This window comes from Mobula birostris, chromosome 10 (genome assembly GCF_030028105.1).
Source record: "Mobula birostris isolate sMobBir1 chromosome 10, sMobBir1.hap1, whole genome shotgun sequence".
Taxonomy (NCBI): Eukaryota; Metazoa; Chordata; class Chondrichthyes; order Myliobatiformes; family Myliobatidae; genus Mobula; species Mobula birostris.
In genome coordinates, this window is record NC_092379.1 from 17964729 (window position 1) to 17978258 (window position 13530).

Genomic DNA, 13530 nt, shown 5'->3' on the forward strand with positions numbered 1-13530 from the left:
ATATAGGAGCAGAATCAGGCCATTCGGCCCACCGAGTCTGCTCCGCCATTTCATCATGGCTGATCCAACTTCCCTCTCAGCCCCAACCTGCCTTCTCCCCGTATCCCTTCATGCCCTGACTAATCAAGAATCTATCAACCTCTGCCTTAAATATACATAAAGACTCAGCCTCCACAGCCACCCACGGCAACAAATTCCACAGATTCAATCATGGCCGCCTCATTACAGGAAGGATGTGGGTGCAGATACTGCCTGGATCAGAGAGCATGTCTTATGAGGAAAGGCTGAGTGAGCCAGGCCTTTCCTCCTTGAAGGCTAAGGGGAGAGAGGAGACTTGATGGAGGTGTACGATGTAATGAGACATAGATCGAGCGGACAGCCAGAGACTTTGTCCCAGGGCAGAAATGGCTACCATGAGGGGGCATGGTTTTAATTGGAGGAAAGTATTGGAGTAAGTGTTTATTTTACACAGAGAGGTGGGTGCATGGGACGTCCTGTCATGGGTGGTGGTAGAGGCAGGTATGAGGAAGATTTACAAAACTCTTGAATAGATAGAGAAACGGGGGGTTATGTAGGAGGGAAGGGTTAGATTGATCTTGGAGTAGGATTGTACGGCTACGAGTCATGGACCATCACAAATGCAATGGAAAAAAGAATCAACGCAGCAGAGATGTGGTTCCTCAGAAGAATGCTACACATATCATATACGGACAGGATAACCAACGAAGAGGTTCTACAGAGAACGTAAGCAAAACACACATTACTTTAAAAAAATCAGAAAACAGCAATCAAAATTCTTTGGACACATCATGTGAAGAGAGGCATGAGAACATTTAGTTACAACTGGAAAGCTGGATGGAAAAAGAAGCAGAGACAGAGAATGAAAATGATGGATGGAATAACATCATGGTTAGAAACAGGGGAGGCAACGACGACAATTCGGAGAGTCAGGGACCGTGCTGGATGGAGAGACCTGATCGCCCATGCCAAACGGCAAGGCTCCTGAATGATGATACAACCTTGAGATTAGTCTCCTTACAGGCAGCCACAAAACAAAGACACCTCAAAAGGACCCGTGAAAGACTGACGAACAGCCAATGTGCAGAGAGAGAAAAAAGAAATTGTCCAAACAATAACAATAAACAAAGAGCATTTAGAACAACAGTGAGTCCTCAGACACCAGGCCCAGAGCAGGCCTGCAGCCTCAGTTCAGCACATTGAACATCACTGAGCCCTCGGACACCAGGCCCTCAGCCTCAGCCTCAGTTCAGCACATTAAACATCACTGAGCCCTCAGACACCAGGCCCGGAGCAGGCCTGCAGCCTCAGCCTGAGTTCAGCGGAGAGCGGAGCAAACATCACAAAGCAGCGAGCAGAAGTGGCCCAACCCTCACCTCCAGTCCCAAAATCCTACTTTTTCAACCCATCTGGTCCGCGTTAAAATCATCCCAACATCGGGTCTAAGACCCAGGCCCTACCACACCCACATGCTCTGGGCCTGCACCCTGCCACCACATGTTTCAGCCTAAACCCAAAAGCAACCAGCAAAGAACCACCCCCCCACACACACACCCAACTAAATTGGGCAAAAGATACAAAAACCAAAAAGCACGTACAACCAGTCTCAAGTCAAGTCAAGTCAAGTCAAGTCAAGTCGCTTTTATTGTCATTGCAACCATAACTGCTGGTACAGTACACAGTAAAAACAAAACAACGATCCTCCAGGACCCTGGTGCTACCTGAAACAACACAAAACCACACCAGACTACCTGAAACAACACAAAACCACACCAGACTACCTGAAACAACACAAAACCACACCAGACTACCTGAAACAACACAAAACTACACCAGACTACCTGAAACAACACAAAACCACACCAGACTACCTGAAACAACACAAAACCACACCAGACTACCTGAAACAACACAAAACTACACCAGACTACCTGAAACAACACAAAACCACACCAGACTACCTGAAACAACACAAAACCGCACCAGACTACCTGAAACAACACAAAACCGCACCAGACTACCTGAAACAACACAAAACCGCACCAGACTACCTGAAACAACACAAAACCGCACCAGACTACCTGAAACAACACAAAACCGCACCAGACTACCTGAAACAACACAAAACCACACCAGACTACCTGAAACAACACAAAACCGCACCAGACTACCTGAAACAACACAAAACCACACCAGACTACCTGAAACAACACAAAACCGCACCAGACTACCTGAAACAACACAAAACCACACCAGACTACCTGAAACAACACAAAACCACACCAGACTACCTGAAACAACACAAAACTACACCAGACTACCTGAAACAACACAAAACTACATTAGACTACGTGAAACAACACAAAACTACACTAGACTATGTGAGACGACACAGAACTACACTAGACTTCAAGCCTACACAGGACTACATAAAGTGCACAAAACAGTGCAGGCATTACAATAAATAATAAACAAGACAATAGGCACAGTAGAGGGCAATAGGTTGGTGCCAGTCCAGGCTCTGGGTATTGAGGAGTTTGATGGCTTGGGGGAAGAAACTGTTACATAGTCTGGTCGTGAGAGCCTGAACGCTTCGGTGCCTTTTGCCAGATTGCAGAAGAGAGAAGAGTTTGTATGAGGGGTGCGTGTGGTCCTTCATAATGGTGTTTGCTTTACGGATGCAGTGCGTGGTGTAAATGTCTGTAATGGTGGGAAGGGAGACCCTGATGATCTTCTCAGCTGACCTCACTATCCGCTGCAGGGTCTTGCGATCCGAGATGATGCAATTTCTGAACCAGGCAGTGATGCAGCTGCTCAGGATGCTCTGAATACAACCTCTGTAGAATGTGGTGAGGATGGGGGTTGGGAGATGGACTTTTCTCAGCCTTCGCAGAAAGTAGAGACGCTGCTGGGCTTTCTTTGCTATGGAGCTGGTGTTGAGGGACCAGGTGAGATTCTCCGCCACGTGAACAGCAAGAAATTTGGTGCTGTTAACGATCTCTACGGAGGAGTCGTCGATGTTCAGCGGAGAGTGGTCACAGAACATCCTACCCTCCTCCTCCTCCCCATTACAAGACTATTAAACAGTTCCCTAGTACAGTAAGATGGACTCTTGACCTCACAACCTACCTTCTTGTGGCCTTGCACCATGTTGTCTGCCCTCTCTCTGGAACTGTAACGCTTTACTCTGCGCTCTGCTATTGCTCTACGTTGTGCTGCCTCAGTGTGAGGACATTATGTAAGACAAACCTTTCACTGCATGTGACAGTAACGAACCAATTTACCAACTGATGGCAAATGGGAGGCCGCTGAAGAATACTGATTTATGGAGGGATCCTGGGCTCCCCCTACAACTCCCACGTCACCAGGTTCAGGAACGGTTATTACCCCTCAACCACCAGGCTCCTGGACCAGAGGGGAAGACTTCACTCACCCCAGCACTGGACTGATTCCACAACCTACAAACTCACTTTCAAGGGCCCTACAGCTGATGATCTCAGTATTAATTCTTCATTCTTTTGCTTCTCTTTTCTTATTTGTGCAATCTGTCATCTTTCGCGCCTTGGTTGTTTGCCAGGCTTTGTCCGCGTGTTAACTTCTTGTTGATTCTATTCTGCTTCTTTCTCTTCGCCGCGATCGCCTGCCAGAAAATGGGCCTCGGGGTAGCAAATGTACTTTGAACTTTGAGAGTGGCCGCACAATTAGATCGGGTGGTAAAGAAGGTGCCTGGCGTGCCTTCCTCCCTGGGTCGTAAGCGTTTGTCTAACCCTCCAGATCACCGGTGGTGGTCACGCTTGGATACCGCGGCATTTCTGGCCGCCACACGATAAGAAGGATGCGGCAGAGCTGGAGCGGTGCCCGAGTCAGAGGACTTCAGTTGGCGGTTCCGTTTCCCTCCTAACCCCGTTCTCCTGCTTTCTGCCCCTCACCTTGCACGGCCTGACTTAGCAAGAACCTATCAGCCTCCGCCTCGGGCGCACCCAGCGGCCTGGCTTCCACAGTCGCCTGTGGCAATGATTCCCACCCCCTGGCTGAAGAGTACATAGTTCAGGAACAGGCCCTTCGGCCCATCACTAGAATGTACTCCAAACCCTTGCACAAGGCTTGCACCCCTTCAATTCCTACTCTTGCCTCTCAAAAGCCTCCACTGCAGCTGCCCGCACCATCTCCCCCGGCAGCACACCAGACATCCCACCTCTCCCAGAAGTTCCGGGAGTCTCCCGCAAATTGATGGTGCTACCTCCCTGAAATGAGTTTTTGCAGGGTGGGGTGTCTGCAGCACACTCCAGGCGCCCAGCACTGTCCGCCCCGCACATCCCCTTTGAACTTCTCCCCCCTCGCCCTAAATTCCTGCCCTCTGGTATTAGTCGTTTCCACTCTGGGGAAGAGGACGGGTTGTCCGATCCAGATCTTTGATCACATCAGGTCTACCTCTCCGCCGCCACCGCTCCAGAGAAAAGGAGCCTTGTTTGTCCAAATAGTTCACGTTGTCTAATCCAGGCAACAACCTGGTGAAGCCCCCGCACCCTCTCCAAACCTCCACTCCCCTCCTGTAAACAACAGGAATTCTGCAGGTGCTGGAAATTCAAGCAACACACATCAAAGTTGCTGGTGAACGCAGCAGGCCAGGCAGCATCTCTAGGAAGAGGTACAGTCGACGTTTCAGGCTGAGACTCTTCGTCAGAACTAACTGAAGGAAGAGTGAGTAAGAGATTTGAAAGTGGGAGGCGGAGGGGGAGATCCAAAATGATAGGAGAAGACAGGAGGGGGAGGGATGGAGCCAGGAGCTGGACAGGTGATTGGCAAAGGGGATATGAGAGGATCATGGGACAGGAGGTGGGGGGGGGGGGAACCCAGAGGATGGGCAAGGGGTATATTCAGAGGGACAGAGGGAGAAAAAGGAGAGTGAGAGAAAGAATGTGTGTATAAAAATAAATAACAGATGGGGTACGAGGGGGAGGTGGGGCCTTAGCGGGAGTTAGAGAAGTCGATGTTCATGCCATCAGGTTGGAGGCTACCCAGACGGAATATAAGGTGTTTTTCCTCCAACCTGAGTGTGGCTTCATCTTTACAGTAGAGGAGGCCGTGGATAGACATGTCAGAATGGGAATGGGACGTGGAATTAAAATGTGTGGCCACTGGAAGATCCTGTTTTCTCTGGCGGACGGAGCGTAGGTGTTCAGCGAAACCATCTCCCAGTCTGCGTTGGGTCTCGCCAATATATAAAAGGCCACATCGGGAGCACCGGACGCAGTATATCACCCCAGCCGACTCACAGGTGAAGTGTCGCCTCACCTGGAAGGACTGTCTGGGGCCCTGAATGGTGGTAAGGGAGGAAGTGTGAGGGCATGTGTAGCACTTGTTCCGCTTACACGGATAAGTGCCAGGAGGGAGATCAGTGGGGAGGGATGGGGGGGACGAATGGACAAGGGAGTCGCGTAGGGAGCGATCCCTGCGGAAAGCAGAGAGAGGGGGGAAGGGAAAAATGTGCTTAGTGGTGGGATCCCGTTGGAGGTGGCGGAAGTTACGGAGAATAATATGTTGGACCCGGAGGCTGGTGGGGTGGTAGGTGAGGACCAGGGGAACCCTATTCCTGGTGGGGTGGCGGGAGGATGGAGTGAGAGCAGATGTACGTGAAATGGGGGAGATGCGTTTGAGAGCAGAGTTGATAGTGGAGGAAGGGAGGGTCCTGAATGCAATATTCCGAGTGCAGCCTTGACGCCAGCAAGACCCCAGAGTTCGTCGCGGACTTCAGGAAGGGTAGGACGAGGGAACCCACGCCGGTCCCGATGGAGGGATCCGAAGTGGAGGGAGTGTCCCTGGGTGTCGATACCGCCGAGGACTTAACCTGGTGCCAACATACCGATGCAGCTATAAAGGAGGCGAGACAGTGGCTATATTTCATTAGGAGTTTGAGGAGGTTTGGCTTGTCGACTAAAACACTCAAAGACTTCTACCGATGTACCATGGAGAGCATTCGGACAGGCTGCATCACTGTCTGGGATGGAGAGCTGTGTGCGTGGGGGTTCTGCACAGGATGAAAATAAGCTGCAGAGAGTTGTAAACTCAGTCAGCTCCATCATGGGCACTGGCCCCTATAGTGTCCAGGACATCTTCAAGGAGCGATGCCTCAAAAAGGCAGCGTCCATCATTCAGGACCTCATCACCCAGGTAAGGCCTTGTTGTCATTTTTACCATTGGGAAGGAGGTACAGAAGCCTCAAGGCACACTCTCATCGATTCAGGGACAGCTCCTTCCCTTCTGCCATCAGATTTCTGAATAAACATTAAACCCATTAACACTACCAATTACCTTTTTAATTTCTATTTTTGCACTACCTATTTAATTTATATACACACACACAATGTCCTCACTGTAATTCACAGTGCTTATGAGCTCTACTGCAGCCACGTGACAACAAATTTCACGATACGTGCCAGTGATATTAAACCCAATCCTGATTCCGACCAGAGATTTATACAGCTGTCGACCGTGGCCTCATGAACTTAATGCCGAGTTCCCTGACGATGAAGACGAGTGTGATGGGTGCCCACCGACACCGCCCTATCATCCTGCGTGCCCACCTGCAGGGAGTTGTGGACGCGGAGCGCAAGATCCCTCTGTGCGCCACTGCTCCCGAGGAGATTAGCTGTCTTCGTCAAGTGGTATATCGAATGGGGTCGAACGCACCAACGACCAGCACAGCCCGAGGAAGTGCAGGGTGGGAGGGGGACAGCCCTCACGAGTCGCCACGCTTACGGCGCCAATATAGGACGCCCACAACGCACCGTAGGTCTTAGGACAGTGGAAGGAAACCAAAGCATCCAGGAAATTCCCACGCAGTTGCGGGGAGACAGCAGAGGAATTGAGCACGGGTCGCTGGCGGTTTAATAAGTGCAGAACTTAGCGTCATGCTACTGCGCTGCCCAATCACTGGGCAGGAAAATTAATAGACAAGAGGTGCAGGAGTAGGCCATTCAGCCCTTCCAGCCAGCATCGCCATTCACTGTGATCATGGCTGATCATCCACAATCAGTACCCCGTTCCTGCCTTCTCCCCATATCCCTTCACTCCGCTACCTTTAAGAGCTCTAGCTAACACTTTCTTGAAAGAATCCAGAGAATTGGCCTCCACTGCCTTCTGAGGCAGAACAATCCACAGAACCACTACCCTCTGTGTGAAAAAGATTTTCCTCAACTGCGTTCTAAATGGTCTACCCTTTATTCTTAAACTGTGGCCTCTGGTTCTGGACTCCCCCAACATCGGGAACATGTTTCCTGCCTCCAGCGTGTCCAATCCCTTAATAATCTTACATGTTTCAATCAGATCCCCTCTCATCCTTCTAAATTCCGGTGTATACAAGCCCAGTCGCTCCAATCTTTCAACATATGACACAAAATAATCTGCAGATGCTGGGGTCAAAGCAACACTCACAACACGCTGGAGGAACTCAGCAGTTCAGGCCTCCGCCCCTTCCCTTTACAGTCCTGACGAAGGGTTCCGGCCCAAAACATCGACTCATCATTTCCACCGATGCTGCCCGACCTGCTGAGTTCCTCCAGCGTGTTGTGAGTGTTGCTTTCAACATATGACAGTCCTGCCATCCTGGGAATTAACCTTGTGAACCTACACTGCACTCTCTCAATAGCTAGAATGTCCTTCCTCAAATTTGGAGACCAGAACTGTACACAATACTCCAGGTGTGGTCTCACCAGGACCCTGTACAGCTGCAGAAGGACCTCTTTGCTCCGACACTCAACTCCCCTTGTTATGAAGGCCAACATGCCATTAGCTTTCTTCACTGCCTGCTGTACCTGCATGCTTACTTTCAGTGACTGATGAACAAGGACACCTAGATCTCGTTGTACTTCCCCTTTTCCTAACTTGACACCATTCAGATAGTAATCTGCCTTCCTGTTCTTGCCACCAAAGTGGATAACCTCACATTTATCCACATTAAACTGCACCTGCCATGCATCTGCCCACTCACCCAACCTGTCCAAGTCACCCTGCATTCTCATAACAGCACATTTGGAAAGCGGTGAAATCATCGGACAAAGTCAGCATGGATTTGTGAAAGGAAAATCATGTCTGACGAATCTCATTGAATTTTTTGAGGATGTAACTAGTAGAGTGGATAGGGGAGAACCAGTGGATGTGGTATATTTGGATTTTCAAAAGGCTTTTGACAAGGTCCCACACAGGAGATTAGTGTGCAAACTTAAAGCACACAGTATTGGGGGTAAGGTATTGATGTGGATAGAGAATTGGTTGGCAGACAGGAAGCAAAGAGTGGGAATAAACGGGACCTTTTCAGAATGGCAGGCGGTGACTAGTGGGGTACCACAAGGCTCAGTGCTGGGACCCCAGTTGTTTACAATATATATTAATGACTTAGATGAGGGAATTAAATGTAGCATCTCCAAGTTTGCGGATGACGTGAAGCTGGGGGGCAGTGTTAGCTGTGAGGAGGATGCTAAGAGGATGCAGGGTGACTTGGATAGGTTGTGTGAGTGGGCAAATTCATGGCAAATGCAATTTAATGTAGATAAATGTGAGGTTATCCACTTTGGTGGCAAAAACAGGAAAACAGATTATGATCTGAATGGTGGCCGATTAGGAAAAAGGGAGGTGCAACGAGACCTGGGTGTCATTATACACCAGTCATTGAAAGTGGGCATGCAGGTACAGCAGGCGGTGAAAAAGGCGAATGGTATGCTGGCATTCATAGCAAGAGGATTCGAGTACCGGAGCAGGGAGGTACTACTGCAGTTGTACAAGGCCTTGGTGAGACCACACCTGGAGTATTGTGTGCAGTTTCGGTCCCCTAATCTGAGGAAAGACATTCTTGCCATAGAGAGAGTACAAAGAAGGTTCACCAGATTGATTCCTGGGATGGCAGGACTTTCATATGATGAAAGACTGGATCGACTAGGCTTATACTCTCTGGAATTTAGAAGATTGAGGGGGGATCTTATTGAAACGTATAAAATCCTAAAGGGATTGGACAGGCTAGATGCAGGAAGATTGTTCCCGATGTTGGGGAAGTCCAGAACGAGGGGTCACAGTCTGAGGATAAAGGGGAAGCCTTTTAGGACCGAGATGAGGAAAAATTTCTTCACACAGAGAGTGGTGAATCTGTGGAATTCTCTGCCACAGGAAACAGTTGCGGCCAGTTCATTGGCTATACTTAAGAGGGAGTTAGATATGGCCCTTGTGGCTAAAGGGATCAGGGGGTATAGTGAGGAGGCAGGTACAGGGTTCTGAGTTGGATGATCAGCCATGATCATACTGAATGGCGGTGCAGGCTGGAAGGGCCGAATGGCCTACTCCTGCACCTATTTTCTATGTTTCTATGTTTCTCCATCATAAGTCCATAATAGAATAATCATAATAAAATTAATGAAAGACCACACCAACTGGGTGTTCAACCAGTGTACAAAAGACAACAAACTGCAAATACAAGCGAAAAAGGAAATAATAATGATGAATAAATAAATATCAAGAACATGAGATGAAAAGTCCTTGAAAGTGAGTCCATAGGTTGTGGGAACATTTCAGTGATGGGGCGAGTGAGGTTGGGTACCTTCTTCCTGATGGCAGCAGCGAGAAGACAGCATGTCCTGGGTGGTGGGGGTCTCTGGTAATGGATGCTGCTTTCTTTTCACATCATTTCTTGTACATGTGCTCAACGGCGGGGAAGAATTTACCCGTGATGGACTGGGCCATGTCCACTACTTTCTGTCTGATTTTCCGTTCAAGGGCATTGGTGTTTCTATACCAGGCTGTGACGCAGCCAGTCAATAGATTCTCCACCATATATCTATATAAGTTTGTCAAAGTCTTCGATGTGATGTAAAATCTTTGCAAACTCCTTAGTAAGCAGAGGCACTGCCAGCGCACGCGGCCTCTCCGGTGATTAATGGCTGTTATCTGCCAAGTAGGAGGCTGCGCACAATTCTGATTTGATGGAGATGGACGTGAGAGCACGGAGGAACACCTGGTGGAACTTCTGAAACGCCTGTTTCGCTGCCGCCACTACTGTGTGATCCAAAATCTCCGGAGGGGAAGGCCCCGAGACCTCGGCTTTGCCTGTTGCTTGGCAGCCGAGGCCAGGGTCGAAGCGCTCGGCAGAGATGGTGCTCGGTGTCAGAGGCTCGAAGTTTTCGGACGGACTCAGAGTCGGCTGTGGTCGGGGTGCTTCCAGGATGCTGCATCGGCAAGTTTGCGGTGCTGGAAGCTCATGGCAGGGAGAGTTTCTCCCTTCTACCGTCTGCGTGAGATGATGGGCTATCGGGTCTTTGAGACTTTTTTTTTTTACCATGCCCAGGGTCTGCTCTTTATCAAATTACAGTATTGCTTTGCACTGTTGTAACTATATGTTAGAATTACGTGGTTTTTGTCAGTTTTAGTCTTGGTCTGTCTTGTGTTTCTGTGATATCATTCCGGAGGAAGATTGTATCATTTTTTAATGCATGCATTTCTAAATGACAATAAACGAGGCCTGAGTGTCCTCATAATCTAAATCTAATTGCCAGCACAGGTCCTTTGGGGGCGGGGGGTGGAATGGGGAGGGGTATTTAAATTCTGGCTGGACCGGTGGTGTTCCACAGGGATCAGTACTGGGACCTGTTGCTTGTGAGACACACTCAGAGGCAACTTTATTAGGTATCTCCAGTACGTAAAGAACCCACTGAGAGTGGCGCCATAACTTGGAGGAAAATGTAGGTGTGTGGACGACTAAGTTTGCAGAAGGCACAAAACCTGCTGGTGCTGGAAACAACGTGGAAGACAGCCAAAGAATAACGGGATATGGATCAGTTATAGTTGTGGGCAGAGAGATAATAGATGGAGTTTAATCTGGGCAAGTGTTACACGTCGGGAGCGGGGAAATACTTCTGTAACCCTGAAGTTGTTACGAATGTATAACTTTTGTGAAATGGAACCTGTGTAATCCCAGAGTGCTTTGCTGGTTTGGATAGCAGCTCGTAGGAAACTGTGTGTGTTTTATAGTGCGGGGGGGGGGGATGTTTTGACAACAGAGGAAAACAGGACACAGCTGTCATGGGATAGAAGCCTCTGAAGATAAATGGGCTGATTAAAGAATAAATAACAGGAACCAGAGACATTAGACGAATGCCATTATAGAATGGAACAACCAGAAAAAGGATCTGGTGCTTTCCCACTGTAAATGACAAATAAACTCTTCTCAGGCTTCCAGCCGGGTCCAGGTGTCGATTATAATTGACATTTCAATGAAAACCTGCCATCTTCATCAGGGTGGTCCCTGGGCAAGTTCTAGTCCAGTGGTATATATATGCCCAGAGTACAGCCTTTCTGATTGGCTAGTCCTCATCCAATCAGGTTTCCTCTCTCCCACCTTGTTTACAATCGAATTCCAGTTCTTACTTGGAGCGAGAACTTCATCTTTGTTAAAATTCTTCTCTGGTTTTATTTCAATGGCTTCCTTTACGAGGTGGTCCCAAAAGCCATTGGCACAGCACTGTAGCTTTGTGCCGTCAAATGGGATTGGGGACCGCCTTGGTGAGAAAGTCATTGAAATAAGACTAGAGGAAAAGAATTTTAACAAGGAAGAAGGTCTCGCTCTAAGAGCTGGAATACGACTGTAAACAAGGTGGGAGAGTGGAAACCTGATTGGATGAGGACTAGCCAATCAGAAGGGATGGACGATGGGGGTATAAATACCACTGGACTAGACTTACCCAGGCATCATCCCTGATGAAGATGGCAGAGCTCGTCATTGAAACGCAAGTTAAGATCGATACTCGTACCCGGCTGGAAGCCCAAAAACACTTTATGGAACAACCCTAATTTCTGTTATCTGTAAGAAGTATAAAAGTGGTCTGTTCGAGCTACAAGATTGAAGCTATTTTCCAGACGATAACGCGTGGAGGAAGACTTCCCTTACAAGTAAAAAATAAAATGCGCCCACAACTTGATCCACTCTGAATTTGCTGTCATTTGTTTCTGTATGACAGAAGACCTAACTGAATTGTACACGACAGAAGATCAAATGTAAAGGGATGGTACACAGTTAACGGCAGGACCCTTAACCACATTAACGTACAGAGGGATCTTGGGATTCATGCTCACAGCACCCTGTAAGTGGCTACACAATTAGATAAGGCAGTAAAGGCAGCGTGTGGCACATTTGCCTTTATTGGTCAGGCCATCGAGTATAAAAGTTGGGAGTTCAGACTGCAGCTGGACAAAGCTTGGTTAGACCACACTTGGGAGTGTTGTGCGCAGTTCTGGTTGCTCCATTACAGGAGGGGTGTGGGGGCTTGGAGAGGCCCAGCAGGATGCTGCCTGGATTAAGAGAGTAGAAGCCACGGGGAGAGACTGGACAGACTGGGCTTGTTTTCTCTGGAGCTGGGGAGGGGAATCCTGGTAGAGGTTTACAAGATTATCAGGGGCATAAATAGAGCACGCTCTTGTGTCTAGCTTCATCCACTAACACCCCTAGCGGTCCACTGATGCCACCAAACGGCTCTTTGGGGTAACAATCTCGCCCCTCACCTTAAACCTCTGCCCTCTCGTATTTGATATTCCCAAAGTGAGGGAAGAGATTCTATGACTGTCTGCCCGATGAAGATTGGAAGGAAGGGGATTGTTTTCCGGGAGCGTCGGGCGTCTGACGGGGATTCCTTATGGAAATCGATGAGATTATCAGAGGCACCGGTAGGGCGAACCTGTGGGCGCTGTCTAAAACGAAAGCGGAGTGCAGAGGCTGGAATCTGGGCCAGAGGAACTCAGATGATTGCAAGTGAAGGGTCTCGCCCGAAACGTCAACTATCCATTCCCCACACCCCTCCAGAATCCAAAGTCCACAGCCGTCCGGGATAACTCAGCAGGTCAGGCAGCACCTGTGGGGGAAATGGGGAATCCATTCTCCCCACCTCTCTTCCTTCCATTCCCGTCCCTTTCCACTCTTCCCGCTATCCCCCTCTCCCCCGTCCCCGGACGCCGCCACTCCCTGTTACCTTGTATCCTTTTCCCGGTGACGTAGGTCGCCTGTATCTTTCACTCCGACCGGTTCCAGGATCGGCCTCCCGACTCTACCACTAGCAGCTTGGCGGTAGAGGAAGAGGGGGGGACACGGAAACTCTGCCCCTCGCTTCCCACCGCTCCCACTCCCCCTCCCGCCCACTGACAGCACCCACCCAAGGCAAATCAGTAGAGCCTGCCGTGCACCAACCCGATCCTCCTCCCTCAGCCTTGTTCCGCGAGGGGGAGGCAAAGCCCGTCCTAACTCTCCCACCTTCCGCCCGGCGGCGGGTGGCACGGTCCAAGTTAAAGGGAAAGTCCGGGCTGAGAGGCTCATTAAAGGGGGTGGGTTTACAAAGTTTTATTTATCGGCAAATATAAAATTGAAATACGAAGAAAGTACTGGACTTAGAACTGGTATCAGGTTTAATATCACTGGAATAGGTCGTGAAATCTGAGGCATTAGTACAACCAAAATTATAAATTACAATAATATACACACAC

At 49.2% G+C, this 13530-nt stretch overlaps 1 protein-coding gene across 2 annotated transcripts in view; it reads right to left on the minus strand.

Moving 5' to 3' along the window:
- Positions 1 to 13109, minus strand: part of rabggta (Rab geranylgeranyltransferase subunit alpha) — a 35298-nt gene extending 22189 nt beyond the window's left edge. For both annotated transcript variants that reach the window (XM_072270008.1, XM_072270007.1), the window contains exon 1: positions 13023 to 13109. The gene's annotated coding sequence lies outside the window, so the exon portion shown is untranslated. The remainder of the gene's footprint in view (positions 1 to 13022) is intronic.
- Between the last annotated feature and the right edge of the window lie 421 nt (positions 13110 to 13530).